Here is a 19,789-nt window from a genome sequence, read left to right on the forward strand (position 1 = left end):
TTGTCAAGATAATATTGTGAATATATGTATAGAGATTCACAAAAAGAATAAAAGATAATTCTGGAAAAAATAGAAAAAATATTCTCGCCGTAAATTCGATGTACATTTTTATAAATTAGTGCAATAATTCATTGTGTGAGAAGCCAGTAAAAATTTTGTAATAATGTCGTATATATTGCAACAAGAATGGAATTTAGTTTATTACAAGTTTATCGCAAATTAAGTAGTAAGAACGAGAGAACGAGAGAGCGAGAAAACAAGAGAGGTGCCTAGAAATATCCTCCTCTGGAAGCTTTTCATAAATACTGAACGATACCCAGGGCGAATCCAGACGCGCCGGTAGCACCCCTGAATCAGGCTCATCTCGCGCCAGCGCGCGGCGGTTTGCGCTCGGGTCTAATAAAGGGTTAATTAATACGCTTTAAACCGTCGCTCTCGAAAGGGGTGGCCGGGGTGCGGCGCGACCTACAAAGCGCTCGGCGCCAGATTGAGAGAGAAAGAGGCGGACGGCCGTCACTTTCACACCGCCTCGGATCAAATCGAATCGCCAAGCGTTATCGCGTGAATCCCCTTTTGCAAGAGATGATGCAAGACGAGAAGAGATAGAGTCAAGAAAATAAAAAACGTAAGGACGCGCACCACGATTTTTCAAGAAATGTAAAGGGCGCTTGGATATAGCATTATAAAACTCGTTAATTAATCATTATTAAATGATTGATTAAGTGTGAGCTTCTCTTACATCTCATAACTTTAAAGCGATAATTTTAGAAATCAATAAGTTAAAAAAGATTCATCAAAAATATTCATTTAAAATAATCACATTATCTAAGAATAATAATAAACGAATTAAAATATTGATATCAGACTGTGATATAATTGAGAATTACCATGCAATCTCGATGTATGCGCGCTCACGCGGAAGCGTATAATTATTCAAGGATGCGTAATTATCTCACCGGTGACACGGCGTGCGACGCAGAGCCGTATAAAGTCGGCGATGTCACCGGCAAATCCGTACAGCGACGTCCGCGCGCAGACTAGAGGAGGCAACGAGATGTCTCCTCCTCGGTAAACCCAATTTATTTCGTTCCGGGCAAGGGAGGTGAGAGCGAAACGAGAAAGCCCTTCTTCTCGGGGTGGGCGCCAAACGGTGATGCCACCGGCGACTTGTGAACCACTTGTCGCTGTTACGGCCCCATAAATTCACGGTGCCGCCGACAACAGCGACGACCTGAGTCACACTCTCGCTCTCTTCCTCCTCCGTCTTCCTCCCCTTGTCTAGATTGCTCGTGTTCGGACACCTACTTACTTAGTTGGAACCCCGGACTCTTGTAAGATCACGAAACTCCTAATCGAAATCAACATGCTCCTCCCCTCACCTGTGTCTTGACATTGAGTATTCTATATGGCTGTCCCAACAAATCTTATCTAACGTTTATCTTTTCCTAATTTGAATATGTTCGAAGCACACACAAAGTATACTCTTTCTCTCCTTCTCTCTTCATTTATCTATCTATCTCTCTGTCCTATCTTCTCTTATCTTTCATGTGTCTTTATCATTTCTGTTGGCCACTTATACTATTATCCTTCTCCTGTTCATATAACTTAATTCAATTATTCGATAATATATTCAACTTTAACTTTTGCGTGATAAAATAGAAAAATTAAAAAAAAAAGACTTCAAGAAAATGAAATAACTAAATTTTATTAATAAATTTAGTTTTCTTATTTTTTATTAACAAATTTTTTTGCAATCTCTCTCTAAAAAAAGAGAGAGAAAAAAGAACAAGATACATACAATTAAATTTAAAGATAAGTTATTAATTGTAAGAGAGAAAAGGAAACGCAATTTATTAATAAAATTAATTATCCTCTTTTCTTGAAGCTTTTTTTTAATTTTTCTATTTTATCACGCAAAATCAAAGTTATATTATTGAATAATAATATTGAATTAAATTTTATGTAAACGGGAGCAGAATAATAATACAAATAGCCAACAGAAATAATAAAGACACGTGAGAGGCAAGAGAAGACGAGGAAGATAGGGCAAAGAGATAGGAGAAAGAGAGAGAAATAGGGAGAAATGGTAGGCTTCCTGCATCCGACGTCTCGTCGAGGAACGTAACATAACGAGATGAAGTCAGTGGTGTATGACGTCACGGTGGTGGGCGTCCTCTTCGTTGCGCTAGCTCGCTTCCTGGCGACTGTTTCCGTGGAACGGCGGAGGCCGTCAACAAAGGACGGCCAGCCACCCAACGAGGAAAGGAAGACCCGTCTCGTCGTATCTCTACGGAGCCATATCATGCAAGTCCTCCTTGAACCGCCAGAACGCACTCTGCGAATTTCTATAAGAGTTTCTATGTTTCTATGTTTCTCCGACGAAAATCATTCTCACTTAAAAAATCGTACGAGAATCTCAACGAAAAATACATAAATCAATTACATCATGTTATCTATGATAAGATAAACAGATAAAAAAAATAAAAATATAGACGCAAATTATTTGTTATAAAGTAATACTTTTTGCGAAAACTATAGATGTTAAATAGCTGGCTGTTTTGGGAACATATGACCATATGACGTAACATTGAATTCAAGCAAATCTTGATAAAAATCGAATTATCTTGCGAGGGGAAAAACAAATTAATTTGATCAGTGATATTATCGTCAAGAAACCTAGGATTTCACAAGTGCGATTTCCACTGTCCTGAGAATGTCACGTATGATGATCGCCATGTATCACACTGCGCGGACAAGTACGAGAATCTCAACGAAAAATACATAAATCAATTACATCATGTTATCTATGATAAGATGAGCAGATAAAAAAAAAATAAAAATATAGACGCAAATTATTTGTTATAAAGTAATACTTTTTGCGAAAACTATAGATGTTAAATAGCTGGCTGTTTTGGGAACATATGACACATTAGTGTAACATTGAATTCAAGCAAATCTTGATAAAAATCGAATTATCTTGCGAGGGGAAAAACAAATTAATTTGATCAGTGATATTATCGTCAAGAAACCTAGGATTTCACAAGTGCGATTTCCACTGTCCTGAGAATGTCACGTATGATGATCGCCATGTATCACACTGCGCGGACAAATGAAATTTTTCGGGACCATTACGCTCCCATAAAATTGTTTTGGTCCCCGCGCACAGCCAATTCTCGGTGTACGATTCCGGCACTTTTCGGAGCATGAGCTTCGGTCGGTCGAGGCGCAGGACGTCGAAAAAGAAGGAGGAAGTACGAAGGCAGGGAAAACGGACGAGCGGACGAGGCGAAGGACGTGCGGGACGTTAAGGGGTGATAGCCATATATACGACGGCCCCCATTGAACGTCGTACTTTGAAAACTTTGGACGTTAAGAGAAAGGGTAGCTGGCTGTGCCGAGGACGTATTGTAAAGACTCCGTGCCGAGCGTCCCCGAGGTGGCGTAGGGAGCTCTGTAGGGCTGCGCTGCAGGGATCTCTTAGACATCGCTTCGATTTAAGGAGTGCCAGACTCACGGCAGGGCGGTGGAAACGCTAGGATTTTGGATTCTATCGGAGTAACGACCGGGAGTAAGGAGAGAAAGAGAGGAAGAGAGAGGGAGCAAGGAAAGAGCAACAAAATGCTTTCATCCCTTCGCGAAATCCTATGACTTGGGAAATTTGCGTGAACAAGATCCGCTGAGAAAGGAAATATCGCGCGAATGGAAATCCGCGACCGATCGCTCTTCACGGAAAATGACCGATGCACATCCGTGGGACGTCAGCAGTAAAACACCACGTCATTCGCGAGCGACATCATTTGCGAAACATTGATCTAACTAAAGAAACAGAGAAATAGCTATATGCCGAGAGAGATGTCAATGTAATACATGATAACTATATATACATACTTGAGGCCATTATCTTATAGAGTTACAAACGGACCCGAGAGCACTTCTCTTAATTTGTCTTTTATAGGCCATTTTATACAAAGAAATATTATAAATTTTAGAATAATGTAAAGAGATTTAATGGCATCTTGTTAAGCAATTTAATGATATAATTATCATATAAATGTCATAATTTCTCACGCATCTATTTCCTAAAATATATTAGAAAAATTGCATAAACGGAATTCGAATCGCGCAGAGAACGGATTCGCCGTGTAATATTTCAACGCCATTATCGAGTCTCCGCGTGTCTTCCTACAAAGGGAAAATCAAAGAAAAGAGGGAAATACCGGGCAGAACGAGTCAATAGATTCGCCGCTACGAAGCTGGCATCACGAAACAAAGGGCGAACGAGTGAACGGAACCCTTTGAGAAAATCCTCAACCCCCCGTCCTATCTTTTCTTAGCTCGTGGGTGGGATTGTATTGCTGCTCTCTGCCTGCATTCTTTTAAAAAGATTCTTCCGCTCTGGTTAATGTCTCGCGCAGTCTGCAAAAAATAGCTGAAGTAGCACGAACAATTCGAGGAATTCGTAGCGTCGCACAGAGGAAACTGCATTCGCGCCGAATAAAGAAATTTGCAACAAGAATATGAAAGACAGCGCTCTTTGTCTCTTCTTATCCTTTCTCTACTTCCGATTAGGCAATAATCGCGATTGGTTAAGAAACACTTGACAACTTATATAATACAGACTCGAATTCAAAACTCGACGTCGTCATCGGCGACAATAGAGCCATCAAAGATAGCAATTTTCCGGTAATAGTTCCAGTCGAACACTTTGTCCATTTTGTCCAAACTGAAGATGGCTTTTAAACTCAGCCTCAGTGCTATTCGCCGTCGTGCTCTGTCAGACAAGGCCTCGCACTAATGAAGGACGAGCGAGAGAACGGGTATGGGCGAATCCAACGACGCGGGCAAAGGCCAACAGGTCGCCATTAGAGCATACTGTTTCGAACTACTAATAGCCAATTCATGCGACCGCCCAGCCTGAGCTCGGTCTGCCAGTCTGCTTTCCTTCCCTGTAGTCGCCGTAGTTAAGATTGTCGCACCATATAAATACACATGCGAATCCACCTTTATACATCTTCGTATCTACTGATTGACTATCGATTAAATTTTCTGTATAAAAAAATATCTTGGAAATAATATTTCTCAGTTAATATCATTAATTATATTATTTAAATTTACTTCTTCTAAATTTTACATTGCTCCTCGAATAAAATGAGATTTTGTTGTATAAAAAATCCAGAGCATCGAGAAGGCAGTAAGCGTCTTTAAAATTTGTCGCGTCTTACTCTGCATCGAGGAGGAGATTCGACAGGAGTTCTACACATCGGGTAGGCATGTAGCTACATCGGATATACGAGCCAGTCCCCACGGCCTGCACCCTCCTTCGTACAATACTTGGTCTTCGTCTTGCGCACTCTACCCGCGTAATTACGAGGGGAAAATTAAGCACCAACACAGCCGCCGGTCGGTCGGACGGTCCTCTCGCTTCGTTAACGAGAGGGAGGCATGAGGTTAGGACCAAGGAGCGAGGGAGAAGACATCATGTAAAGGGAAGGAGTCACGTTTCTGGCGCTTGCACGACAAAGACGACAAGGTAGAGAAGCTTGCGCCAGCCAACTGTCAGCCTTCTTAGATCTCGATGGATCGAGCCACAAAGCGACCATTAAAAGATCATATCACGCAGCGTCACGACTTTAGAGATCCAACGACGGAATATCTCGGCAGTCGCTAAAGCCTAAAAAGGAAGAACGTCCCTTTCTGCCGCTATCGTCACTTATTGAACGAAGCAATTCTTGTCTTTGCCTTATTTCTACATTTATGTATTTGCAATACACACATATATATATCCTCGAACATATAGATTATTTAAAAAATAAATTCCTGTAGGAAAATAAAAATGTGTAATTTCAAGAATTAAACATATGTACGTAATGATAAAGATTTTTATAGCGATTGTGAAATATTAAATTTTGAAAGTACTTTTACGATAATCTTTTTTCAAAAACATTCAAAATTTGAAATAAATACACAAGAGATATCTTTTTTTCGATTGACTAAATTTTAAGTAATAATTCAAATTTCTCGAAGAATTATACGATTCAATTAAATAATAGATGTTACACGTTGAAATTTCTGAACCGTATCGTTACGATTTATGAAGACTGCCGGTTCTCTACCCTCTTTTTCTCACTGCAAGCGTTTTTCTTTTTCTTCGCTCGCATGCAGTGTCTCTCCATTTTCTTAATCCGTTGCGCCGCGTTGGAGGATTATTTTATGAACTTGCGGTGCCACGGCATCAGCTGCGTCTTCGACGTGACCCCGACCCTCGATAGAATAGTAAAGGAAGGAGGCGAAGAAAAGCAACCAAGAGCCTTGTGCTGTCAGTGAAGGACCACCCTCTAATGCGAGTTAATAATACTCCCCTATTTTTTAAGAGTCACTATTTTATTTATAAGACACAGACCCATATACGCGTAGAAGGATATTTACGGGGTAAGCGACTATTATCTCATACCCCCGGTCTATTCGGTAAGCTGGAGGGAAGAAAGCCGTTTCCCCCGAAATATATTTCTAGATGCATACTTTATGTGCTGCGCGCAACACCGTACTCGCGGAATGTTTCGCATATTTCGCGTCAGTATGTCAGATCCGATAAAACTTTGTATGTGAGATTCGACGAAAAAAACGAAGTAATCATTTTATTACGAAATAATCATTGTTTTTTTTTGTTTTTTTTTAAATCATATACATATAAATATATATTCAATGATAATATAGAGAATCTCAGCATCTAATGCAAATTAACATTTAATACCAAAAAAATTATTCCTATATTTAATTGTACATCTTTAATTTTGCTTATTATTGCTAAATAGTATAATAAAATTTTAATAGTAAATTCAGTTTAAAACTTTGATAGATTTGTTACAACAAGATTTTTCGACAGCCAGTAAACTTTTGTGTGTTATTGATTTCGATCTTTTAAAAGAAAAATCTTGTTTCAAGTTTGCGTTTGACCTAGAAATTTTCCTCTCATCTGCCATGTAATCGACAGGGAGTGCCGTTTACCAAGTTCGACAAAGGCATCGACGAATGTAGAAGGAAACCCCGATGATTCGAGCCGGACAAAAGCGGTCACCGCGGCAATTATCGTCGACACGGGCGAGAGGCGAGAACAAGAAGGAGAATCGTGTCCACGTGAACGCCGTTGACGATGTAACTCAGCTACGGAGAGGACGCGGTCCGCCAGGACGCTGACTGGGCTTCACCGAGTTTCCAGCTAACCAAGCAACCATCGAGAACCAAAGTTCACGTCGGTCGACCTAGGCTTCGAAGCTCGTGGAAACTTTCCGTCTGAATCTACCCTCGATGGCCAGAGAATCGAGCTTCTTTGTCCGCCCACCTGGCTCTCGGACCACCGGTCGAGCGAACACAGTCGTCGCAATAAACGTCCATTAGCACCAGGAAGACTTGCTAGTTCAACGTGAATTACAATGACCGCACGGTAAATTAACTTTACTTCCCTTTCTATACTACATGTCATAGAATTTTTTTTCAGACCTGGGATATAAATCTATACTTATTTTAATTGGAAAATTAAGATCGAGAAAGAGAGAGAGAGAGAGAGAGACATGAGGGGGAATCAATTTCAATAACACATACATACCACAATTTGTGTCGTGTTTTCCGTCGCAAGCGACTTAACCAATTACAGTATTTTCCGGGAGAACGGCGCGGATTCTCTTACGCTATCTTATGGAGCGTATGTAAATTAGAGTCTCGTCGAAAGCGCGGTTTCCTTCGAAATCTGCCTGTTGTCTCGGTTTGACTCCTCTCTTTCTCCTCCTCCCCTCTTTCCTCCTCTCGTTCGTTTCTCCTATCCTTCTCCTCACGAGAGCTCCTAATATTACCAACACCGCCACTGATGGGTTTGTATTCTAATTTCGCGCTTTGGTTTTCACCCGGCTTTCCACCAAAGCAAGGTGAGAGTGGAGAGAGGGAACATTTTCTTCGCTGCAACCACCCACGAGGATGAAATCGCTTTCCAACTAATCCCAACGGAAACCCCCGTCCCACTCCTCGTAGCAACCCTACGCGATCTGCCTTTCTTATCCTGAAGGCGAGCTTCTTCTTCTTCTTCTTCTTCTTCTTCTCTTCCTCCTCCGTCAGCTGGGTAACCAAGAGATTCCGGATTTTAATACACGTAAAATTAAAATTAGACCCATATTTGCATTTGGTAATGGGAAAAAGAACACCACCGTGGGATAAATTCTCGCACACGCCGCGAGACATACCGAGAAGGTTTCTTGCGGCTTATGGCATATATTAAACTCAAAGCCCGCAACGTTACGTGGTTTGGTAAGCTTGTCCCGGCGATTAAGGCGAATTACATGCGCGATACGATTATCTTTAAAAATGTAAACCCTTATAAATCCTGTTCAGAATAAATAATATTAAACTATCGTTGAGAGAGAGTATTTATATGTGGCAAACAAAATATCGAATTGTTATGAAAAAATAACTTGGAATTTATGTAAAGTATATTATAAACTATAATATCTTATAAAAATATATTAAATATTATATATATTGATAATTAGATTAAAATTTTTAGAAGGTTTTCTTGAAAACTTTAAAGACGTTGAAAATGGCAAAAAGATTTCTGTCGAAGAAGCCATCAAAGATAGGTCTAGAAGCAAAGACCTGTGAAATAGTCTGTTTTTCCCGAGCGACTTGTTTGCAAAGGCATCCCTTTACTCTATGGTGTCAAGAAGAATATCAGCCATTTTATAATGTAATTATTCCAAAAATTCTCTTCCGAGAAAATATTTCCTCTTCACTTTTCCTTAGCCACATTCATTTGTTAAATTAAAAAAAAAAAAGACTTCAAATGCATTTAATATTTATCTTTATACATGCCTGTGACTAATCCAAAATTTTGGAAATGAAGTTCTGCCAATCGACATAAACCGTATGCATGCTCTATTAAATCATCTATTAGATGTTGTTGAACTTCTCCTAGAGCACGAAAGCCTGAAGCGCAAGCTTAGCATTGAATGTGGAGATTTCTTATCACTGACAAAAGTACACAAGATGCTAGATAGCAAAACATCGAACGGACTGGGCCAAAAGGTGGGCTCTATAGAGGTTTGCTGAAGTCCTAACCGCGGCCTAACGACGGCTATCAGTGGTATATCGGGAAAGGAGAAACTCAGATCTTATCGGTGCGTTACCACCTAAGCTGTTTGCGTCTTGTAAACTCGAAGATTACCAAAGTGGTTTCCCTACCGACTACCCACCCTCTCCCGATACGAGATAACGTGGCCGACGAGGAAACCATGGACGAGGGTCTAGAAGTGGGTATAGACGCCGAGGATCCGGATGGCATTCAATGTGTGAATTGCGGCGTCTGGGGTCGCCTGTCCCATTCCGATTTTAGACCTGGTCAGACACGCGCAAGACCTCGCATAAGGATAGACTCGGCTTGCCTGACCATCCAATCATTAACCCGAATTACGCTCTGACCGCTCTGACTCAAGCAATATAAATGATTAAGTTAGTTCGCGTTATACGCAAGCACAAACGTCTTAGCGCGCGCAGAATCGTGATACAATTATCAATGTTAATACGCTTACATTGAAATTTATATCTTTATATTATTAATTATTAACTCTCTGTCTCTCTCTCTCTTTTCCTATAATAAGTTTTTCTGAGAATTAACGGCATTAATCAATTGCATTCAATATAAGCATTATATAAAAATTTAACATTGATATTTAACAATAAATATAATTTATATTTGTAACCTTCTATTTCTCTCCTCTCGCATAGCATTATAAATCTTCTAAAATGTATTTATAACATAATGATTGGTAAGTTTAAGCCACATTATATACAAATACATATAAGCTATATTTTTGAATTTCCAATTAAATCTAATAAATGGTTATGAGAGATTATTCTCATCACATGATAATATGATATGCTTCGTGCGTTCGATACTTCCAAATTTCGTGTCTCTACTAACTTAGAAATGCATAGATTTCAACTATATCCTCGTTGAAGCAACGAAGTTGCCTCTGTCGATTCAAAGTCCCGGAAGCTCGTCTTCCAACCGATATACCTATAGAAGAGTAGACGCGAAACGCGCGAGCATGCAGTCCACGGAATCGCGGATTCGCCGACGAAGTAATAACTTGGAAGACGGCTGCGCGAGTCCGTCGCAGGTCGCGTTTAGAGGAACACGTACGAAAGTGGATAAGCAACCGCTGGGAGAAGTTCATTCATGCGCTGACGCGTCCGGAATAGGTTATAGGTAACGCGAACACCACGTACATTCTACTGTCTAACTCCCTTTCCCCTCCCTCTTTCTCGCCCTATCTCGCAGCCACCCTCATACGAGAATGCAATAACGACTGGAAGTTTCCTTGGGAGATCCTCAGACATCGTCTTAGAGGTCCTGGCCGTAGTTAGCCCGCATTAGTAATCTCCCCGAGGTATTCTTGAATTCTATGTCGCCAAAGCGAACAATCCTCCCCCTTCCTCTTCTCCCCGACCAACCATTGCGGATTCAAATACGAATTTCGAGAAGTTATCGTAGTGTTTCGCATATTATTCGTCAATTGTGTTATCCCTTTTTTTTCTACATTAATGAAAAAAAAATTAAGGAAATAAAAACAAATATTATTTATAATTTATATATGTCAAAATTTTTCGGTCATTGACTCCTACGTATACTTCAGTTCAAATACAACTGACGTTCAAAGAGAATATTGTCGTTATTGTTGACTTAATATCATTAATTTAAATGTTTCACATGCAAATCATTGCCATTCACCTTGTTCTATATTGTGTTCATTCCCTTTACATCGATTAAATCATAGAATAACGTCGCTGTAATTTAAGACATTGATATAACTCAGCATGACGCACAAATATCTCCCGTGCAAATTATCCCGAGAGAAAGTTACTCGCGAAAATACATAGAGCTCGGGCGGAAGCGCGCGCAGCGCAGCGGTCGTTAAAAACGCGGACCATTCATTAGAGCTCTCTTAATTATCCGCGAAAACAGATCGCGCGGCGGAACGCACACGAGCACGAAAGTACCGAACTTTCGAATCGAAATCGCGCCCGACCCCGCGTTTCCCTCGTCAGCCCCGGGTAACGTTTTTCTCCAATCTGCATTCCACCCTCTTACCTCGTTCGCAGCCGCTATCATCGTAACAACTGTTACGATTCGCAAGTCTGCCGTGCCACCCCCTTCACCCCCGCGCGCTTTTATTCCCCCTTCCGGTCACGAACCGTTTATTCGCACACTCGTTAGTAGACTCCGGCTAATTAATACGCGCCGCGGGCGCATCCGCGAGTCGTTCTTGCCAGCCTGTCATGCTCGAGCAAGTGCAACTGCGAGGGCCGAGGAACTCGGGAGGGAAGATCCCGAAATCGAATCGGTACCAACGATTGACGGAACACACCTAGTCCATCACGAGACGAATACGAAATCGACGAGTCGGTCTCCCGAGGGTCGAAAGGGTCGTTTCTATCGCGCGTAGTCGGGCTTACGCCGGACTAAATTAACCATGAATGGCCAATTAACCTGGAGACCGTGCCAGCTAAACCGCTATGACTGTCTTTGGTCTCGGACCAAATTGATCGTCGCCGTATCCGGACGTTTAATCGTTACCGATTGCATAAGAAATGGTAATCGCGCTCGCATTTTGAAAAATATGATCACGTGAACGCAAGCTGCTGGTCGCGGTCGATTCCTGGCAAACGGCCATCCTACCAAGTTCGAGATTCAATTCCGTATAGTCTATAAAGTGGTAGTAAAGTGTTATCTGATTTTTTGTATGTTATATAAAAAATAATCTATTATTTCTAATCGCGATACTTTGAAATAAAAGCATCATTTCAAAAAATAATATCTAGTCTAACAACGCTATAGCATCATTTTATATTCATGCTTAATAATTTAAAGTCAGATGAACAAGTTTTTCGTATAAAAGATTTCTTCTTTCTATGATATTTACACATAAATTATTTTATTTCTAAGATATGAAATACAATAGAAAAAGAAATTAAATGATAGAAAAATAAGATTAATTTTTACGAATTTTTAGTTTTTTATAGAAATAGATTATTATTTTCCTCGTATCGTATGTAACAGCAACGTGGTTTCGTAAAATTAATGCCTATATACATGTGTAACGTTATGTCGCACTAGCATGAACATTAAGCAAACTTGAAAGCTGATGATTTTAAAATATTAAATATATATAGTATCTTCTTTGCTTCCCGCTTTAAAATTCCGATGAGAAAATCATAACCGAAATTCTCGATCGATTATCTTCATTCGTTGCGCGGTACGACACACGGGGTTTGAGAAAAGCAGCAACCCCTAATTCCCACACCTCCTCAGGTTCCCGCTCTAAACCGTCTTCCTACGAGGTGGGGGAGGGTGCCGTTCCACGCGATGGTACATTTTTAATTACTTACACCCACGCAGCTGCATCGCGCGATGACTATAAATCAAGCGGAGCGCCGCCCAGCAAAGTAATTACAGCTTGAATTTTAGATAATGTTGCCGCAAGCACGGCTCACCCTCTCCCCTTCCCACCCGCCTACTCTGCCGAACCATCCGCCTCTCACTCAACCAACCCCCGATCCGCCGTAAATAGATCGTTGCTCCGCTGGATTTTTGTTAATCCGCAGTCTTCCGTCGCGAGCGATAAACTCGTAAAATATCGGTGTGATTAAAGAGACAACTCTTTCTATCGTAATACTGCCATTGAATTCTATGAACAATAAATAGTTAACATTAATAAATTATTAGGTATCATATAATTTTATCAATTAATATTTTATCATATAATATTTATCAATTTTCTTTCAACAATGCAACACATGTTGCCGATAATATAATCAATTGATATATTGAACAAAGATATACGTATTATTTGTCATATGCTCCAAATTATCACTGTAATAAGTTCCCATGTAATCTAACACTACTACGAAAGTTACAAATTTCTTTTTTGGCTAGATTTTCAATTTTATTAACACATATCATTTATGTAAAGTCACTTTTATTTTTAATTAGACAATATTGTCAAGTATACAACAATCAAAATTGGCATATATCCCGCTGATGTTGATCAATTTTTAACGTTCATATAAACTTGTCTCCCTTCTTGATATACTTGAATTATGTTTGGAACTTTATTTCGAGATAATTTTGAGACTTGCAGCATTGGAGAACAGGGGTAGCTCTAACTTCATGGCTAAGCGTCGGAGTCGGGAAGCGCGACGTCGGAATTGTTTACATAATTATGCGCCAATTAAGAGAGCAGACTACAGAAGGCAGGAGAGAAAGAGAGAAAAGAGAGGAAGACGCGACCGGAGAATCGGTGCCGAGTGGCTGATGAGGGCAACAGCCATCTCGATTCCCGCGCAATTAAGGTGCGGTTGAGAAAACCTAAAAAAAGGTTCGCTAGAAAAGAGTGGAATTTAATTAGGAACTTGTACTCTCTTGTATTGCCAGGCAGCCATGAAGAAGCGAAACGGCGCGAACGAAGCGGATAGAAAGAGATCGAGAGAAAAACCGTTGCAGAGTAGAAATTATTCAGCCGAATAATTCAAGAGAGAGAGAGAGAGAGAGAGAGAAAACGTGATTTGCGGGAGGTAGATGAAATAGGAGAAGCAAAGAGAGAAAACACGAGAGCAGTAGGATATCGTCAGCGAAGACATAACAATCAGGAATATGATAACACGCGGGACGGATGCTTACTTTCACCTCAGACTTTGGCGAGGATGCCGAGGAGCCGAAGAGGATGACGGTGGGGCAAGCAGAGCGAGATGAAAGATGATGAGTGAAGGAGCCGTGGCAGGAGTAGGGGCCGCTTAATTAGAGCCAGACTTCCGTAGGATGCTTGAGGCTTCCCCGCGCTCTAAAGTTCTATCTTCCCACAGTTTATCCGCGTAAAGTGGCTATCTCGAAATTACCCTCGAAATTATATCGAATTTCGGACTCGGTCCCGCTCGGCCTGCCATGTCTTCAATACGAGTTATCTAAGGTTATCGATAATCTCTCGAGATCTCTGGATCTCCGATCCATCAAAAATGATCGTCACAACATGATGGAAAAAATAATCGATCATATCATACAGAGACGTAGATGGATGAGAAGTGTCTTAAATTGTTCTTTAATTTTCTGGTACTAATGTAAACTTTGGCACTCTACCTAAATAATATAATTCCAATGCTCTTCAAACAAACAATTTATCAAAAAAACAAATAAGTTTTTGTTAATAATTTAATTTAAGGAATATTCAAAATTGTCATTAAAGTCTCCTTTCGTTCAAGTCCAACCTGAATTTCTTGTGCTAATCGTAACGATTAAATATACACGTTCGCGGGATTCTTATATTCATATTTCAGGTGTAAATCAAGAATTATTAAGGATGTCGCGCTGTTTCCCTTGACTTCTTCGTAGCGTCGTCGCTTTCTCTAAAGTATTTCGCACGAGCAACAGCCGCGACGGAGGGCCGATGTTTACTTTATCCTCACTAATCACGGGACGTATTTGCGTTTTATAATCCTTGGTCGGCTAAGAGGGTAAAATCTGAAAGCTTAGTGGAATCTCCTTTCGGTCGGATGAGTAATCCCCGCTCCAGCCCACGATTTTCGCCGCAGCGCTCCTCATCCCCCGTCTAAGAGTCGTCTGAGAGTAGAGCATCTTCGTATAACGCCGAAGAAGAGAGTCCATGTCGCTGACTTAATGATTCACTTTATCCCATAATACAGCCGTGCATTCTCAGATATTCCCATAATAGACATGTGCTTAGAAACATGTAAAAAGATACGCGGAATTTGTGAAAAACTCGAACTTGGGAATACAATAGGCGTGACATTTCTAATTTAATTCTAATTTTAATGTATATCAAATTGCTCACATAAAAATCTATAAATACTCTTCCAGATCGTAATGTCAAACGTGCAATGTTATTTTAGTGAATCGCACGTAAGGATTAGTTAAATCGACGAATTATAATTCTACATTCAATCCAAACAATATACCGTCAAACAGCACGTTTTCCGAGACAGAAGCCGAAATAATAAGTAGCGCATGACAAAGGTTTTTCAAAGACGAGTAAGGGTGCACACGCAGATCGATTAATTGATAGGCGCGAGCGTATCGTCGGTCTCGCTGCAGGAAACTCGAAGGTCTGCGTTATCGATAATTCACTCGACTTGACCGTCCTCTCATTCGAACCACGGGTACCACCCTCCACGGTCCTGCCTCCTTCGCCCTATTTATATGATTAATGGCTTTATAATGACCATGCAAGCATTGCGATTCCACGTGCAGGACAGAGTAACCCTATCTTGCCGATAGCGGCGCGTTCACGCAAAAGAATTACTCGCCGTCTTACGAAGGGCGCCCGCGAGAACGCATACAATCGTCATAATAATAGCGTTTCTGGTTTTATTTTAATGAATACTGCATCGTTCGTGCTGTGTAACCGCGCTTTAAAAACGCATAAACCTTCCATTATCTCCGTTGCTCGATTAGCACTGAGCTTCACATTATGTGGCACTTACGTTATATTTGCATCCATTTCTTTTAGTACCACAATATTGTTGAAAACTTGTACGAATATAATTAGGTTTCTGCATGAATCTTATTAGCAGTACAGAATTTAAAAAAAGATATTAAGTTATTGTGAGTATATAAATTGAACAAGCCATATATTAATATTCAACAAAGTTTCTTTTAATTGTCATCGACCCTCTTGGTTTAAAGGTCTTCTAGACGATTGAATCGAATTAAAACATCCGGATTCTGTCGTCGATTTGCCCTGAATTTCCAACGGCCAACGAGGAAAGGATAATCGCGATCGATCGGTGTAAAATTTCTCGGGGGTGTCGGAGTGGCATCGGAATTGCGAGCCAGGTGAAATCGAGCTATCGAATCGACATCCGTCATGCGAACGCGTTAGGCTCTATACGTGTTCTCCTGACGGTAACTCTAGCCACTCGACGGTAATTCTCCGGTTGGCATGCGACCGCCACTCGAACGACACGATATCACACTGTCGAGCGTCGCGCCATTTTTTCCCATTTTTTTCAGGGCTCCCCTCGCGAGACCGACGCGACGTGTGCACGAATGGAAAGAGCGAGACATGAAGCCCTTTTAAATGTCCGCGAACTTGGTGCACAGCAACAAAATACAAAATTAATTGCAGGTCTTATGTTAGAGCAGCAGCACGCTAAGGCGCTCGAACCGTACGAGGTCTTGCTTCGTATACATGTGTATATTTATATACAAGTCCGATTATGGTCGAAAAACCAAACGTTCTAATGTTTTGGAAAAGATATGTAATATATAAGTGCATTTAATCATATATTAGTAATAAGTCAAATTTTTTTATTATTTGTTTTCAAAATTTGTTTATTATGTTGCTATGCCTCAAATTCTTTAATTGACACAATTAATCAGATTTTTTGAATTCTTTAAATTAATAGATACATGTTTTCCATTTAATACTTACATCGCGATAGTACGTAATTAAGTCCGACGAATCACTAGGAATAATTAGATGCAATAAAATTCAACTGTCCCTAATTTTATAAAATTGTTTCAATCATATAGTCCGAGTAATATTGTCTGGAAAAATTTAACACATTTTAAATACAATTATAATCACTGTAACTACAATGTATAATGAAGAAACGCTTCCGTTCTAATCATCATAAACACTAACAGAGAAATGTCTTTTAATTTCTTTCTCTAACACTTGATAGACACGTAAGTCAATCGCGAACGACTAAGCGCGAAAATTGTCGAACACGTAAGACAAAACAAAGCGTGCCAAGGTTTAAAATACACTGATCGCGACACACGGCAACGAGCAAACTCGGTATGCGACGACGCAGACCTACGTCTGTCTTTACGAGCCACGTGGCCAAGAATCGGCTGCGTCAAGCTGGTATAAAGGTGACAGAATAGATGTATATAGAGACCCGCATCCTCCACACCACGTAGACATTCATAGTCGTACACTAGCTAGGTAAAGGCATAGCCCGACCGGGCTACGTGGCTTACAAGCACGTGGGAAAAAGCGCGTGCGAAACAAGCGTCGATCGGCCGGCGGCTTCTACAGGGACCGCGTGCATAATGAATGTCGGGCGTATGCGCCCGTGTAGCGCGCCGCTCTACCTGGCAAAATAACACACATTTGTAGCTAATTTTCCGAACGATCGTCGTCGACGTCGAAGGGAACGAAGGAGCGAGCGGATACGAGAAAGACTCGAAGACTCGCGATATTGTCGTCACGACACGCCCCAATGTTCCGTAACCTCTGACCCTCGTCTTTCCTCAGACTCTTGTGCCGATTCGCCTGAGTTGACGATCGAATGTCGAGAGTCGTACGTTTCCTAGTATTGGTAAGAGCGCGTTCGACAAAAGTTTGCGACTGGAAGATTCTATTTCCCAAAGAAAATACACAATAATAAATGCAATGCATAGTCCGGAAAACTATGTGTGTGCACGTGTACTAATATCTTAATATTTATTCAGTAGAAGAATTTAAATATAAAATGTGTTGTTATATTTTTTTTTTAATCCGCCATCTAATCTTAAATCAATTCTAACTACAAGGGTGAAACTTTTCGTTATACAACTAGAATAAGCGAAACAATTCTCGATGGATGATTGCGATACGACTGTACTTAATGTGCTATTTTTCTTTGTAGTTTAATTTCGAGACCATTGATGGATATTCTTTTACAATGCAAGTGATAAGAAAGTTCAGGTTGAATGAACGACGTTGGGCCATAAGCTGCAATTTCCTTGACCCGCTTCCTTATTAATATTTCTCCGAGACTTATACACACATATAAGAGTTGCGCTAATGCACATGTATATGAAGACAAAGTGAACATACTACGTCATAATATTAGACTCAGAATGTTTCTATAGACTCAAACACATTCAAACAAGGCAATAAAAGAAGAATATTGCAGAAATGTACTTCTCTATAACGCTTAAATTCACTCCGTATAAAAGATTTCGCGATTTAATAATAATTATTTATTTATCAAATTTTTATGTCATAATAGTATGACTGATACAAATATAACACGCATGTAAAGAAATAACTTTAACTAAATTTAACAATCACAGAAAGAATACTTAGCTACACGAGAAAAGAATAAAGTTACACACATAAAAAGACTGTACTCTTTACATGTCTTTGTAACCATTATATTCAACTCTTTTCGAATTCTAGCGATGATACGCGCTCTGCATTCTACACATATATATATGCACTATCATCTATATCCACGGTAATGTGAGAACTATCGACTCTCACTTCGTTAGCGTAATAAGGGTAATTCTTTCGATGTTCTAAAGATATTGAATAAATGAAAAGAACTAATAAAAAAAAAAGAAAAAATAGGCACGTACTTAAAATCTATACGCGACAATAGACAGAATAGGGATCCAATGGCAGAGGGTGCACGAAAGTGAAATAATAAATGCGTCGCGTTGATATTTTTGCTGCACTCGGCCGCGGGGGAAGGATCGCGAAGGGGCGAAAACCGCGATAAATTGGAGAGCTTCGAGGAGCGTGACGCTTTTTAAAGCCCATGATTTTCTAGCGAAAGCTCGCGTTTCAGGTGGCGCGGAAGGGCGAGTTGGGGCGTGCGCTCCGTTTAGCTGCAACCCGACAATTACCTGTAGGGCATAATTGTCATCCCTTACGTTTTCCAAGACGGCGTCCCCTTTGCTCATTCCCCTCCCCCTCCCTACCCCCCACCTGACGAACGATTGCCCGTGTGCTCGCCCCCGCGGCCAAAGCTGCCCCGATGGGGGGGCGTCGGGTCACGCGAGGCCGTGCCTGTCGCCAGGAGTCCACGCGACGCGGAGAGAGCCACGCGATGCCGAAACAACACCGACTTACCTTACCTGTATCAGATTTCTAATTACTAATTTACTCCCGACCCGGACTCCTGGCCCCTTCCGTCGGCTTTACAGCGGAGACCACTTTCGTGCTCCTTAAAGCGAACAGGCATCGACGTCGCCTTGCGCGAGGTCGAGATTACGATCCGACTCTGACCTGAGATCTCTGAGATCGGATCTTCGATCGATAAAATGCACGTTTTCACGGTCTCAAATGACGTTGTTTGAATTATCTACTTAATACATTCGCTTTTTTTGTTTATAACAAGAAATGGAAAAAGTGCGCTAATAAGATTGATCGAGAAATCTGTGTAACTAATGACACGAAATGTGTGCACTGATAATAAATTATTAATAAATCGAATTTAGAATAAAATAAAAGAAAACGACTCTTCTCCCTTTAATATTGAAATTTGAGTTGCGATACGTGTGTGTGATACTGAAGAATCCGGAAAATATTAATACCAAGACAATATAAAAGCGTAAATTCCTGAATTAATTTCGTTATTAATCACAGTTTTTTGCATCAGTATACGCGAAGTTTGATTAATGTCTTGCTAATATAATTGTAAAGTATATTTAAGAGAAATATATAGATCGTGTGTTTTTTCGACTTACCACTCGTCGACAGAAAAACGCTCGAAACTTGTAAGTAAGTACTCTGTTGAAACGACGTGTTATTTACCTGTAATCAGAAGAAAAACGATACGATGAGAAAATATATCGTTAAGGGAACCTTCATCTCTCACACTTCTCGAGTTGTGATACGCGCGGACTCGTGCGAAACAGAGGACACGATGTTGTGGAACGCGTTGAGATGCAGAGAAGACGAAGGCGAATGTAATCGCGAGAATTAATTATTCCCATGCACGAATGTCATGTGCCTCC

General features: G+C 40.5%; 1 protein-coding gene across 1 annotated transcript in view; it reads right to left on the reverse strand.

Annotated features, from left to right (window-relative positions):
• The window catches only part of LOC115241178 (mucin-12-like), a 166,020-nt gene extending 146,440 nt beyond the window's left edge, over window positions 1-19,580 (reverse strand). Inside the window, exon 1 of the mRNA XM_029816804.1 lies at window positions 19,520-19,580. The gene's annotated coding sequence lies outside the window, so the exon portion shown is untranslated. The remainder of the gene's footprint in view (window positions 1-19,519) is intronic.
• Between the last annotated feature and the right edge of the window lie 209 nt (window positions 19,581-19,789).

The sequence above is a fragment of the Formica exsecta genome, unplaced genomic scaffold (genome assembly GCF_003651465.1).
Source record: "Formica exsecta isolate Colony F162 unplaced genomic scaffold, ASM365146v1 scaffold47, whole genome shotgun sequence".
In the NCBI taxonomy this organism is placed as follows: Eukaryota; Metazoa; Arthropoda; class Insecta; order Hymenoptera; family Formicidae; genus Formica; species Formica exsecta.